Source organism: Mustela erminea, chromosome 1 (assembly GCF_009829155.1).
Source record: "Mustela erminea isolate mMusErm1 chromosome 1, mMusErm1.Pri, whole genome shotgun sequence".
In the NCBI taxonomy this organism is placed as follows: Eukaryota; Metazoa; Chordata; class Mammalia; order Carnivora; family Mustelidae; genus Mustela; species Mustela erminea.
The window spans coordinates 111,543,230-111,558,010 of record NC_045614.1 but is presented as its reverse complement, the minus strand read 5'-3'; the positions used below and the strand labels follow the sequence as shown (position 1 = coordinate 111,558,010).

Here is a 14,781-nt window from a genome sequence, read left to right as displayed (position 1 = left end):
GAACAGCGTGGGGAGCTCTCCTGGGCAGAGGAGGGTGTCCCAGCCATGCCGGGCCACGGGAAGGAATGCCGGAGCTGCCAGGCCTCTGCCATGTCTGTCTGCGAGAGGCTTGTGGTCTGGAAAAGGGATAGGAGGGACAGGGCCAGGGGCCTCTGGAATAGGCTTTACTTTTCAGGAGTGCTGATGAGAACAAGGTAAGGCACTGTCCTTGAGAAATTGGTCTCTAACACAATCCATCAGTGCGGGCTGGCAGCCAGACTTCAGGACTGAGCTATTGTGGCCTGAGGCAACTCACATGTGCCCCAGGAAGGATTGGGATTGTTCAAGGGTTTGGACTGGGACCTACCATGCCACCGGGGTTGGGAGTGGGGTGTCCGAAAGCCCTGTTGTGTATGTTGTGTGTGGGGTGATGGGATGGTTTTAGTGAGAGCCAAGCTACTCCTAACCGCTGAAGAAACCAGTTTCTTCATCCTACTGGTCTCTCTGCTATGCTGACACAGGATTTGAGCTCCGCATTAGCTCAAGATGGGCCCCTCTAGTTGCCGGCCTCTACAGCAAAGAGAAGACGTTTCATCTCGGACACCATACTCCTGTGTTCCACGAAGTCAGCTATGTTAGACAGCCGCCCCTTGAATGGCAGGATGCTGACTGGGTTCCCAGCACAGCCCAGGCCCAGCACAGTGGCCAGGACTCCCCGGGCTCGCCCTCTGCCCGCCGAACCAGGGCACCATCAACCCCAGCGAGCGTGAGCAGGTGCTCTCTAGGGAAGGTGAAAGTGTGGGAGCGCAGTGGGAGAGGCAGGAGCCCAAGATGGGGAACACTCAGGGCAGTCCTTTTTCACCCGTCACTTCTGGGCTTGGAAGTGAGGCCCAAGCAGCAAGATGAAATAGGAAATGCTCTCTGGGCTGATCCGTGGAGCTGAGCCCCTGGCGGGTGGAGTCAGGGTTAGGATTTTGTCTTCTTTTTCTTATCCTGTTGGAAACCAGGATTGTAGGGATTTGTCCCAGGTGAGAGGGAGGCAGGGCAGTGAGGAAGCTCTGACAAAAGCAGTTGGGTCGGGCCTTCATTTATCCTTTGTCACTTTGTCACTTGTATGGTGTTTGCAGACAGCCTTTGTCACTTGTATGGTGTTGGGAGGATGCCGGCCGAGGCCGGGATGGTTAATGACGCGTGTGAGGGATAAATCCTCAGAAGATGCTTCCTGCCAGAGGGCTTGTGGCGGTTCCTTTTTTGCCCTACACAATGAACATTTTATTCTGCCCATAAATTGGGAGGAGAGGGAAGATCAGGTATGGAGGAGATGAATGAAAAAGGAGTCCTTCTCTTATCTTCCAGATGGCCCAGGTGATGCCCAGAGTGCGGGCTGGGAGGCAACTCCCTGACTTGCCCATTGCCATTTGCAGGGTCCTCTTTCTCAGAAAACCTTATAATGTGAAAAACACCACATGCTTGCTGCCAGATAAACTCGGGTTTAATTCCACATATGCCTCTACTTCTTCTTTATCTTCTCGTTCTTCTTCTGGCCACTTACTTCCCTGTATGAACTCGGGAACTCACCTTCTCCGACCCTCGGTGTCTCATCTGTCATCTGTATTAATCACTGCTGCCTTGTGGCATTGGTGGGAGTCCTGTGTAGTGCCTAACCTCGTCCCAGCACGTAATTAGTGATAATAAATGGTGGTTGTTTTTAATGTCATAGTGATTTTCAGTTTTTGGCTGCCTGATGGGTCTGACACTGTGCTAGGCATTGTGGATAGGAAGCTCCATGAGGTCCAGTCTTTCCCCAGAAGAGCCTCTTTTTAGGAGGAGAGGTGGGTACAGAATCAGGACACAGATGAATGGGAACCGCAGGAATTGCTGCTGGAACAAGAGGCAGGGGCGGGGCGGGGCCGAGGAGCCGGTGAGATCGCCATGGGGGGTTTACCTGGGAGGTTGGGTAGGGTAGAAGGACATTCACACCGAGATTTGGCATGAAATCCACTGATAACGGTGGGTAGGAGTTGACAATGGGGAACACTGGGGGACCAGCAGGGAAACCCCCAGGGCTCCTGCCCTCTGCTGGCATTCAAGCTCACACAGTTGAGGCTCAGGAGAGAGTCTTTTTTCAGCAGTTGGGTAGACATGGACAGGGTCCTAGCCAAGAGTGGCTCGGGGAAGGGGTGTTGAGATGGCATGTGTCACCACAGAGATCTCTCCAGGCCCAGGGCTAGAATCAAGGGTGGACCTCCCCAGAGGGAGTAGTACATCACCAGACAGGAGTTGCAAATACGGAACCCCTAAAGTGCAGGCTTCACCAAAGTTTGGCACAGAACTGTTGTTATCACATTAGGACTTGGGGAGGCTGGGGGTGAGGGGTGGCCGGTGAATTCCAGTGACCCTCTATGTAGCACTCAGTGTCACAAAGAACCACAGGACATCTCCTTAACATTTCAGGATAGACATCTGTGATTTCAGTTATTTGCAAATGACTTCAAAACCCTGTGGTAGATACAAATCGGGTGAATCATTTGGATAAGATAAAAACAGAATTATATTTGATATTTGCTACAAGGATAGTTTATGTCACTTTGCTGGTGATAAAAATAAACAGCAGCTCCCATTTACTGGACTCTTAGGATGTGCCCCTTACCGGGGTCTCATGTAACCCTGGTTCCCTCCAGCTCACGGTCCAGGCCACGCCTGTGGCCCACGGCTGAATGCCACGGTAGAGAAGCAGGCGGCTGTCCTGACGGCTCCCGCTCTAATTCGCGACCACCATCCTGAAGTGGACTTGGGCATTGTCAGGTTATCTTCAGACTGTGGCTCTGGTGGTTCTCAACTCTGGCTTCCATCAGCATTACCAGGGGAGATCATACCAGGGGCTGCTGCCTGAATGCCGTCTAGAATGAATGAATTCAAAGTCTTCGCGGAGCAGACCTGGATCTCACTACCCTTTTTCAAAGCTCGGCTGTTGATTCCAGTGGGCAATCTTGGCTGAGAACCACTGCCCTTCTCTCTAGTCCAGGTGACTGTTCACACCTCTTTCTCGGTCTTCAAACCTTTGGTGCCTCTCCTCCCTTCCTTACTCTCAGTCAGAACCTTGTTTCCCATTTAGCTGAGAAAGTAAATGCAGCCAGAGAACTTTCACACCTTTCTACCACCAAATGTATGCCCATAAATTCTGCTTTCTGCCTGTGACTGCGGATGAGGAGTTATTTCTGCTCCTTTAAGACCAACCCCTCCACTCATTCACTGTATCCTGTTCCCTTACTTAATTAAGGACTGGACTCCAGCAATATTCCCTTCTCTTTCCAATGTTTCTGTCTCTCTGCTGGACCATTCCCATCTGCCCGCCCCATCTGTCTATCTGTGGCTGTTGTTTTTCTCCCACTGAAGCCCACCCACACACATATGCACATGCACTTCCTTCCCCGATCTCATCTACCCCGCCAGCTGCTGCCTCATTTCTTTGTTCCTTGAAAGAATCATTTGCTCCCTGTAGTTCATCTCTCCTGATTTAAGCCCAGTTGAATCAGTGCTTCACCTCTATCACTCCACAAAGAGCACACCTGTCGGGTTCACCGGTGACCTCCATATTGTCAATCCCAATGGTTAAACCTCAGTCCTTATCTTGATTTATCAGTAAAGTTTGTTATGGTTGGCTATTCCATTTCTCTTGAAAAAGTGTTTTCTCTTGGCTTCTGGAATAGCGCACCCCTTGGTTCTCCTCTTCTGTCACTGGCTTCTCCATTTCTTTTGTTGACTCATAGTCACTTGTTCACTTTGGAGCACCTCAGGGAGCAGCCCCTGGACTTGGCCTCTTCTCTGTCCCCTAGCCAACAGCCCTCAAGTTATAGCTCCACTGCATACCTTTCCCTGAACACCATACTCTTAAATTCAATTACCATATTTCCTTGGGTGTCAAATAAACATTAAAATGACAGCAGGTCCAACACTGAACTGCTTTTCCTTCGAAAACCACCATCCCTGGGGTGCCTGGGTGGCTCATTCAGTTAAGCGTCTGCCTTTAGCTCAAGGCATGATCCCAGGGTCCTGGGATCGAGCCCTGCATCGGGCTCCCTGCTCAACAGGGAGTTTGCTTCTCTGTCTCCCTCTGCCCCTGCTCGTGTGCTCTCTCTCCCTCCCTCATTCTGTCTCTCAAATAAATAAATAAAATCTTAAAAAAGAAAGAAAGAACACAGCCATCCCCACTTTAGGAGACGAAAACTTCATCTTTCCAGTTGCTAAGACGTCAGACTTGGAGTCCTCTTGACTGTCCTTTATTCATACTGCATCCAGGCCAACAGCAAACCACGTCAGCTGTACTTGCAAAGTAAATCAAGGAACTGACTACTTGTTTGACCCACTAAAGTCACGCTGGTCCAGGAAAGCTCAATCTCTGCTTTTATTTCCTGGAAGAGTGTCGTAACTGTTCCTTCTATTTGCATTCCTCCTCCTATGGTCTCCTCAAAAACAGTAACTAGAATGATTGTGTTGAAAGATGTAGTAGCATGTCATTTTTCTGTTCAGAAACTGACAGGGGCTCTCCATGTTACTCAGAGCCAAAATTCTTAGAAAGGTCTACAAGGCTCTGCATGATTCAGTCCTCAGGTCCTCACAGACTTCAGCCTCTACAGTTTTCTGCCTCTTCATTCTGTCTTACTTCATGTCCCTTAAACATAAAACACTTTTTTCCCCCCTCAGAGCCTTTGTACTGCTGTTCCACTCAGTTGGAACACCCTTCCTTCATACGCTCTCATCGTGTCCCCTTCTTTTCCTTCAGGTTTCTAACTAACCGTCGTCTTATTTGAAAGGTCATTCTGACCTCCTTGTATAGGATAATCTGGCGTCAGCCTCCTCCCTCACCCCCTTGGTTCTCTCCCCTTTATCCTGCCTGTTGTTCTTCAGTGGCCTATGTGGTCATCTGACGTACTTACTCTGTGTCTCTTCTCACTGAAACGTTGTTTCTACCAGGGCAGGGACTTTATCTCTGTCATTTGTAGCTCTTTTCTGAGGACCCAGAGCAATGCCTTGGAAATGGTGGCTGAATTTAACTTAACCCTCATGAAAATACTTCAGAATTCGTTGGAATTACCCACAATTTATAGATGAGGACATCAAGCCTCAGGGAGGGTAAGTAACTTTTTCAAAGTAACAGAGCTTGCTAGAACCAGGACGCACACTTCCCAAGCGACTATGCCGCTAGGCACTCTCGCTGTTGAACCCGGCCTCCCCACGCCCCCACATTCCAGCTTGCCTCATTTTTCCACCTCTCGCTGCAAGCAGGCAGACCCACAGAGTGACAAAATCCCTGTGAAAATGCCCCAAGTGTGACTAGAGGTGTAGGAGGTATGTACGACATGCACACACCATCTCTGATCTGCAATTTCCAAATCCAAAAAAATCTGTGAAAACCAAGTTTTATTTTTAACCTGTTTGGTGGCAAAACCTGTCCTGGACTCATATGAGGCTATTTATAAATCCTTAACCTACTTTGTATAAACACATATTTTTCCTGCGGCAGAAATATTAATCCGTATCATTATGAGGAGCTGGCCCGCCAGCTGGCCCACACTGGCTGCAGGTGTCAGGCCATAGGCAGTGGGGGCGCAAACCGCTTTTCCACAGTATGAAGCATTCCGAATCTCAACACTTAGCAGGCCTCAGATATGCCTGATAAGTGCCTGATAAGTGATTATGAACCTGTGTTAATGCTTGCCTAAAGGTCTGGCCTTTGAAACTCTGCCTGGAAAACAAGCTGTTTTTTGTTTTTCTTTTCCTGGTCACTAAAACTCCTCTTGAGGATCTTTCCAGGAACAAACTCAACTTTAAGACCTGATTAAGATCAGGCAGAGCAGGCCAACCTGAGACGGGCATGCGTGAGATGCCTTTCTATAAGAGGGAATGAATAAAAGCTTCCATACTGAACAGTGAAACCATCTCTCCCCAACTTTGTTTTTGTGGTGGTTACCAGTGACTGGAAGCTAGGGGTGGTTATCTCCCCTTTTCCCTAGTCATGAGCTTAGAGAGGTCTCTCTGCATAAACATAATAGCCCAAGAGAAAAGGAAAAGGCCTATAGCTATTGATATTTAGAGTTCTTTAAATAAAATGGTGGGATGACTCTCAACCCTCCTCTGGTAAGCCACCGGCCCAGCCCCTACGTGGAGCTTCTGGTCAACCTTTAGTGTCTCACTTTTGAATTTAAAAAGACCAGATATTTGAGAAAAGTTTGAAGCATAAAACACAGAAACCAAAAAGAGACAAACAACGACCACATGATAAGAGACTCTCAAGAAATAGAGACAGTGCAGGGAGAGAAGCAAACTTCACAAAAATTATGATTACTGGTGTCTTGGAGGCAAGACAAGGTAGCACAGTAATAAAATGAAGACAGTGTGCCACAAAAGGAGTATTCAGAGAATAAGAAAGAACCCCTGGAAATTAAAAGTATGATACAAATCAATGAATCAGTATGGGGTTTGGAATATAAAGTTGATGAAGTCTTAGACACAGGTTTTGGTTTTAGAAACCAAAAGAAAAGGGAGCTATGCATGAAAAATAAGAAAGGATCATTCTAAGAAGTTCGACTTCTGAATAGGAGGACATACAAAAAAAAAAAAAAGAATAGAGAAAAAAGAATAGAATGGAAGGGAAGACTTATCAAAGAAATAATACAAGGAAAATTTTGAGAACTGAGGAACATAGGCTTCTAGATGAAAAAACTCACTTGCGTGCCCAGTGCTATGAATGAAAAAAGACACACATCAAAGCACATCATTGTGGGAAAAAACCCACAGAAACCAGACGCAAAGCTTGAAGACGTGAGGGAAAAAACAAATCCTAAACTGATTACATAGAAGAATAGAAATCTGATTCTGTGGCAGCACTGGAAGCTAGAAGGCAATGGAGCCATACCTTTAAAGTTCCGAGAGGGATTTATTTCCAACCAAGAATTTATATTCACAAAAAGTATTAATCAGATGTGAGGGAAGAATGATGGCATTCTCAGATATAAGAAACTTCAATTATTGTATCTCCCACATATCCTTTCTGAGGAAGTAACTTGAGATATGTTCCTTCAAAATTGTGGGTAGGTAAATTAAGACGGAAGAATAGGAGTCTTCCTTGAAGTCTGGAGAGCAAGCTGCTCAGGTTGGAGTAGGAGGACAGAAGATTCCAGAAGGGAGAGCTTCAAGGGAAAAAAAAAGTTGGAAACTTGAGGGCTAAATTAGTGATAGGTATGTAGAAGACGAAGCTGATAAGTAAGAGAGACATGAATGGACTCCAGAAATGACAAGGAATATACACAAAAGGAGTGACCCATAGCACACCCCAGAGCTTGCCTGTGAACAATCATTTGTCTGGTCATAATCATGTAACATCTAGTATTGCCTTAATGAAAACAAAACAAAACAAAACAAAACAAAACAAAACAAAACGGTTTAACTATATTAAAAGTAGAAGAGGTACTTGGGATGGTGGTAAAAGCAAGCTAAAAGTTCTTGTTTTCCATAGTAGGAAGTAATGAATAATATCTAACATTGAACAACAACCAAAAAAGCCATGTAAGTACACTATTTAGATACATGGCGATCCTTCTAGAATTAGATCAAAGAGCTAAAATTCATTGCATTTGGGTGGCAGAGTTTAGGGGTCTGCAGGACCAGGGCAAGGCCTGGAATCATGTATGTGTATGGCTCTGACTGTGGAAAGGGCTTATATGTCTCTGTGTATATCCAGGCTGGCAGCTAAAATAGGCAGAGTCAAAACCAAAGGATTGTCGCCGACAACATGTTAACAACACAGTCAAAGAAATGAGCAGGAGCTCCCCTCTTTGGGTGTTTTACATACGGCGGTGGCAGAAGAGCTTCCTTTTTCTGTTTCTCTGGAAATACATTCTTTACACCATTTCTTGTCTTGTCAGAGCCCATGTATTCAGTGTTGAACTCCTTTTTAATTTTAGCTTTTGTTGAGAGAGCTTGGCGGAGTTCTGTCCTAACACTGGCAGAAGAAGGCCTTGGGGAGGCAGGCCAACATGTAGAATTCTGGCCTTGTCAATTCCCAGCTTTGGGCCCTGACTAGTTACTTAAGCCCTTTTCCTCATCTGAAAATGGAGAAAACACTCCTTGCCTCATAGGATTGTATGAGGAATAAATGAATAATTTAGTATATTAAGTGCCTGGCACACAGTAGTTGCCAAAAACATTTAAATTAAAAAAAAAAAATAAAGGAACACTGTGGTTTGCCCTTGGTCTGGTACAGAAGCCCTATATAATATTGGGTCTGGGCCCTATAGATGAACCTTCCAGAAGAAACAAGAGCTCGCAAGGAAAGGGAAGGCAGAATAGGGGAAGGCAGGAAGTCTTTTGATTTTAGCAGAAATTCTTACTGTATTTTGGTGCAGTCTCTTCTGATCTGACTATAGAGCTCAGCAAATTGTAGAGACCCAGACCCTGGAAAGTTTTATGTATAAGCATCGATAAAAGCTCTTAGCCAATTTAGATTCCATATCCAAACAATCAGAGCAGTCGCTCACATTCCAGATAATGTGGAATAATGGAATCAGGGTTCACAGGGCTATCTGTTACCCCAAGGCTCCTGTGTGCCTTACGGTGATGGTTCATTTAAACCAGGGACCTGGGGCCTGAGCCCTATGCTTGGGATAGGCTGACCCATTCTCTGACTCAAAGCCAAGCCCATTGGTAACGGTCCTCGTTTGGGGATGCTTATATCAGGGGATGCTGAGCCATGAAATTCTCCTGGTGTATATGCTTGGCTCATTTTATGAACTTCTTTGGGTTCTTTGGGTCTTGGTGGACTGTCTGTCCTGGGTCTGGTCTGTGATCAGCACCCACACCTTGTATATCTGAAGGAAACACCTACATGAAGCGTGAGGGAGTAAGGCGGCCTCTCATTTATCTGCTTTCTTCCTTAGAACGTTCTTCTGATGCTTCGGGGGCTGCCAGAGGGCCTTAGCTAGGAGCTGCCAGAGGCAGTCAGGTGAGGGAATAAGGCAAGAATTGATGGGGCAGACAACAGGCCCCGAGCACACAGAAGGCCTGGAGTACAACTTCGGCTGGTTAGGCTGTGGGAGACAAGTGGGGAAGCCAAAGCTGGATGTCAAGCCAGTGACCCTGGTGGAATTGGAAGGAAGTCAGGGAGCAGAAGTCACCCTGATTACAGGGACCATCAGTTTAGCAGGTGCTGTATGAACGCTGCAAGGAAGCTCACCAGGATATAGGTGGCTCAGGGGCAAGGAAACACAAGGGTCCTCTGTGGTCAGCTGAGTGGGTCACACCAGTGGGGTGATAGGCGGAGTAAATACAAGCCACTTAATAACAAAACCGTGTTATAGAAAAAATCTACGGTCTGTAATTATTGCTCTGTTATTGTTTATTACTTATGTTTCTGCAAAGTACAAGTTGTACTTGCAATCCAAGACTGGCCCATCAAGTTGCCTCATCTGTCAAAAATCCAGCTATAAACTTGGGAAGGAAGTTAAAAAAAAAGAAAGAAAAAGAAACAAACAGGCTTTTGAGCAGCCACAATGGATGGCCAAAGCCCAACCCCAAAGCCATGCACTGGGTGATGGTGGGAGAGCTGAGAAGCTCTCAGTCCCAGCCCTGGAAGACTTCAGTGAGCTGGAGCCAGCTGGGACCCCAGAGCTGCTCTGAGCCTAGCTCATCAGGGGTTTCTGGAAGGGATTCAGGGGATGCTTATAGGAAGAAAAAAAGAGGAAGTACAGATGAGCTTTGCAGTTTCTAGAACATCACCAAGCATCTGCTCTCCCTGGGGTGCACAGTTTCCTGTGTGCCTTTCCCTGGGCCTCTGCCCTGCGCTCTTTGTGGGCCAGCTTCCTCTCTTTCTACAATGCCCCGTGGCCCCATCACTTGATCTTGTGCTTGACGTTCATTTCTTCTAGCACCCCTGCTACTCTCCCTTGAAGCTCAAGGCTCCACCACTAGCTGATTGTAGTCTTTCTCCACAGTTGCAATTTTGAAAGTATCTGGTCCAGCTCCCTTATTTAGATGAGTTGCTTTTAAGTCCGAGTTCCACCCTTTGTCCATCAGGGGAGGCCCCACGTGTGAGTATGGGTTGGGTAGCAGGGAGACAGGTAGAATGATTTGCCTATTTGAGTAATTTGGGAGCTCTGCAAGCCATCTGCTAAAGGATTTAAAAAGCATAAATGGAACCTCGCATTCTCTCAGTGGTCTGCAGGTTGCTGTGGCTGGAGTGTAAGGTGCCTGGGGTGGAGTGGCAGGGGTGCTGGTCAGCTGGGAAGGGGCATGAGGCTTGGCTTCCTAGTGTCTTTGCCTAGGTCACAGGGCCACGGAAATCCATGAAGTCTGTTTAGACAGATTATGTGGTGAACTATTCATGTCTCACCGGAGGTTTGGCCTGGAGCCAAAGGAGGGATGAGGAAGCCTAGCTAGAGAGAGATGGAGAGGAGGGGCCTCTCTTCTGTTACAGGGACAGGTGCATCAGCAGCTCTTAGTACCGCAGCCCTGGGAGTGCCTTGCTCCCAGGCACTGTTTCCTTGCTCCTCTTCCCTGGGGAAGGCTGGTTATGGGCAGGTTCCCAGGTGGTCACCATCCCAGCTGCATTTCCCCTAGAGATCTCTTCCCCGCCTGCCCCAGTCACTGCACCATGACTGTGGTGCCTGGTGTTTTGTAGGCATCAACCATAGACAGCAGCAAAGCACCCAAAAGATGCTAGTGACTTTTTATTTTCTCGCATACCTGATGCCTCTGTCCTTGGCTCTGCTCGCCCCGAATCGTTGCAAGACCTTGACATTTCCATACCCTCAGTGGCTCGCTTCATCTTCGCTTTCATCTGGTGGGACTTCCTCTTAGTGTCTGCACTCTCACGGCCGCACTGTTGTTTCTCATGACATCCCAGGGTCTCTTCCTCCTAGACACCACACTTGTGTGTTACTTCTCCTCTCTGTTCCGCACGGCTTTCTCATCTTTCCCCCTTCCAGTTCCTTCCTTCGCATCCCCTGCCCAAGCTTGATTAGGGAGAGCTCGTTTAATCATCGTCAGGGCTTACACTTGGGCTGACCTGAACGTGAACAGGACAAGTGTGCTGAATGTGCTGCACCGGCTGCTCATTTGCACCGAATGTTACACTCGTGGTGAAGGAGGATGTGGGGGAGGGAGGGGCCGGGTGGAGGGGAGGGAAAGGAGGCCAGGTCCCGGCACCTCTCGCCAGTGCCCGGAGGGGTTTATAATGCACCCAAATCCTGGAGGCAGCAGGCCAAGGCTGAGACACTTGGAAACTCCTTGACTGGGTCTTAAGGAAATAACCATGGATTTCCCCGAAGATTTAGTCTTAAGGACTATTTGTAATTACCAAAAAAACATTGGTGACGGCCCAGAGGTGGGGTGACAGTTCTGGTCTGGCCACGGAGGGGCAGGTTCCGTGACCCCTGTGAAAGGTCGCTGACGACATGGTGCTCAGGCTTACTTCGCTTTAGTGCATCTTGGTAAAAACTTCAGATCACCAAAGAAAACCAGGAAGGGTGTGTTATCTGTGGTTATCTTGGAGAGAGAAGAATAGGTATTTTTTTTCCTTCTGTTGACTTAACTTGAGTTTCTGACATTTCTAGATTGTTCATAAATTTCTTTGACACTTGGAAGACTAACAGTCACTTTCAAAATGAATGGCCTCCACCCAGACAGCTATAACAATAATCGGGGTTGAAAACTCAGTTTCCATTAAAAAATGCTCTCAAAGTAAATCAGGACTCAAATTCACATTTGTAATATTACACACACTGTGCTGTCGGTCAAAGGGAGATGAGGCAAGGGTGCAGTATTTGTTGATTGAAATCAGCTATCCATAAGCCATATCTAAACATGAAACTTGGGGCCAGAACTGTAGTTTTCTTTTCTTTCTTTTCTTAGTAAGAACAGCAAGTAGCAGAGGATTAAGGGGCCATGGTAGAGTTTGCTTTGCTTCACCTACAGCTCACGGAAATGGCTCAGCCCCAGAAGGGGTAGGTCTGGGCCAACACATGGGCGGCTTGGGCCCTGGAAAAGCGGCCGGCTCTTTTCAGGTGGGGCTGTCCTTCCGGAAGGGGCTCCCAAGTGTCAGGAGTGACCAGGGCGGGGTGTGGGAGGAGGAAGGGTGCTAACCCTTCTGCATGTATTAACATTCGTGCTTCTGGAGCTCTGTCTGCAACTTTTCTTTATGTGCCTGTGGTTTTTTTTTTTTTCTTTTTTTTTTTTTCCCCCTCTGCAGGCAAGGTAGAGCCAGCTGTGTGGAGCTTTGAGGCCAGCAGCCCAGAGAGAAGCAGTGAAATCCTGGAGCCTAGCTGAAATGAACTGGCCTCCTTGAGCGGGCCCCAGCCCCCGTGCCAGGCCAGGCCTCTGTCCCAGCACTGAGGTAAGACCACCTGAATCCCAGGTTGGGGGCAAAGAGGGTAGAAGGCCTTTTCTTCTGAGGAAACCTCTTCCTCTAAGGCTCAAAGGAAAAGGAGCAGTTGTTTCTGGTACAGTCCAACCGTCAGCTTCCACCTCTGCTTGTTGGGGGGCAAGGTGATCTGATGGCTGAAGAGACTTTGATTTTTCAGAGCACGGCTCATTGACTCTTTTTTTTTCTTTTAAATATATATTTTTAAAAATTAACATATAATGTGTTATTTACCCCAGGGGTACAGGTCTGTGAATCGTCAGGCTTACACACTTCATAGCACTCACCATAGCACATACCCTCGCCCGTGTCCATAACCCCACCACCCTCTCCCTATCCCCGCACACACAACCCTCAGTTTGTTTCATGAGATTAAGAGTCTCGGCTCATGGACTCTTAACAGGGAGTTGTACTTTTTCGATTGCTGGTGAAATTGGAACTCCAAAGGGAGGATGAATTTGCCTTCCAGGTAAGACTGCACCAGATTCAGGTGAACGGCTAAACTTGGGTGCACCTGCTCTGTTCTCCCAGGGAATTTGGGCTCTTAGGAAACTCTCTCTTTCTCTCTCATGCCCAAGGGAGAGAGAATGACAAATGTTGTGGGGAGGTGATTGCAGAGCATTCCACTCAGCTCACTAAAAAATGACTCATTACTCAGGTATGTTCTGATTGCAAAGGTACTATGTGCTCATAAGATATTTGGGAAAATAACAAACGTGGAAGAAAATGAAACATGGCTGAGACCCAACCCCTCTAACAGTCCTTCAGGTAGGTTTCATGATGGCTCCTCTTTCAGCCCCCATAGCACATCTACTCCTCCTGGCAGGAGGCAGAGATGAGGCAGAAAGAACACTCAACTAGGAGCCAGGGGAATTGGCTTCTAGTCCGGAGGCTCTCAGAGAGCTGATTTTTAAATATTCAGGAATTTTGCAAACTGCTTGTTAAACATTGTTGACAGCCGGAAATTGGCCATGGTGAGGAAGTTTTACAGCATGGAAATTAGCTAGTGCTACAAACCAGGGCCTTTTGGTTTCGGAGAATCACATTTCCAGCTTGCTGTACCACCAACAGGCTGGGAGGCATGAAGCAAGTGCTTCCCTGCCCCGTACACCCTTCTCCCTCCTCTCCTGTGCCTCTCCATGAGCACTGGTTGCATGGATGAACAGGAGAGTTCTGGTCTTCTTCCCCGAAGACATGGGCTCCCTGCCCATGGGAGGGGGTTTAGTTGTTTGGTATACCTTTGGTTTATCAGTGGAGAGAAGTCAGCTGGCTCCCCCCGCCTCCCCCAACTTGGCCCTCACTTCTTGGGAAATCTGTGAATTACTGACACCCTTTTATAAGGGCAGATAAAAACTCTCCTTTTACTGACAGACATCTGGGGCATATTTCCTTCCTGGAAAAATCAAGGAGTTGGTCAAAGAAGTGTGAAAAGGAAGCCCCTGTGCTGCTAGATGTGAGAGCCAGGACTGAAATTAGAGCTTTTGACTCTTAAACTCCACGGGGGGTAGGGGGGGTGGGGGGGATGGGATAGAGGGGGGAGGAAAAGAAGGACCCCTTCCTGCCAAATGTGAAATGTAAACAAAAGCCTCTTTCTTCAGGGTCCTGCTGTGGGCAGATGAGAGCTAATTAAATCAGCATAATGAAGTCTCAGCCTCTGCCCTTCTCCCTCTACTTTCAGAGACTTTGGGCTCCCTATGTCCCCCCACCCCCCACCAACCCCTTCATGTATCCGAGAGGAGGGGATGGCGAGAAGGTGGGGGCATCAGTAAATATCAGTTCACCTTGTAGAATTGTAGTTGAGAAAGATTATGAAGGGGAAAGAACTAGAGGGGCCGTTTGGGTTTGGTCCCACACCCTCATTTTAAGAAGCCAGGTCACACAGCTGGTGACTGTTGGAGGCTGAGGGGGAAGGCAGGAGCTCCTGGGAGGCAGAGAACGAGGCTGGTGGAATGGAGATTGCTCAGGAAGCCTCCCAATCACTGAGCCCTTGTATGTGACCAGCAAGGGGACAGGGGGGCCGGTCACCGGGGCCAGCCCTGCCTCCACCATTCTCAGATCCTTGTAGCTGCTGCCACAGCCCCAGCTCCTTCATGCAGCGGGCCCCCTGGTGTGCTTGGAATTAAGACCCCATCCTCATCAGGGATTTGCTTTTCCAGGTCAGTGAAACCAGCTGGGCAGATCTAATTCTGAGGGCTTTTAGGTGTATGGGGAAGGGCAGGGAAGGGTAGGGAAAGCTTAGTCATGGCTCTAGGCACTGTGCTTTGTGCTCTGTTCAGGATCTCACTGAACGACTTTGCAATGACCTAACAGGGTAGGTTTTTCTATTCTCATGAGGCAGAGGTGGAAATGGAGTCTCTCGCACAGGTGAAGAGACTTGACCGAGACTG

General features: G+C 47.9%; 1 protein-coding gene across 1 annotated transcript in view; it reads left to right on the top strand.

Moving 5' to 3' along the window:
- The window catches only part of ST6GAL1 (ST6 beta-galactoside alpha-2,6-sialyltransferase 1), a 118,837-nt gene that overhangs the window by 14,793 nt on the left and 89,263 nt on the right, over window positions 1–14,781 (top strand). The window contains exon 2 of the mRNA XM_032338086.1: window positions 12,224–12,367. The gene's annotated coding sequence lies outside the window, so the exon portion shown is untranslated. The remainder of the gene's footprint in view (window positions 1–12,223; window positions 12,368–14,781) is intronic.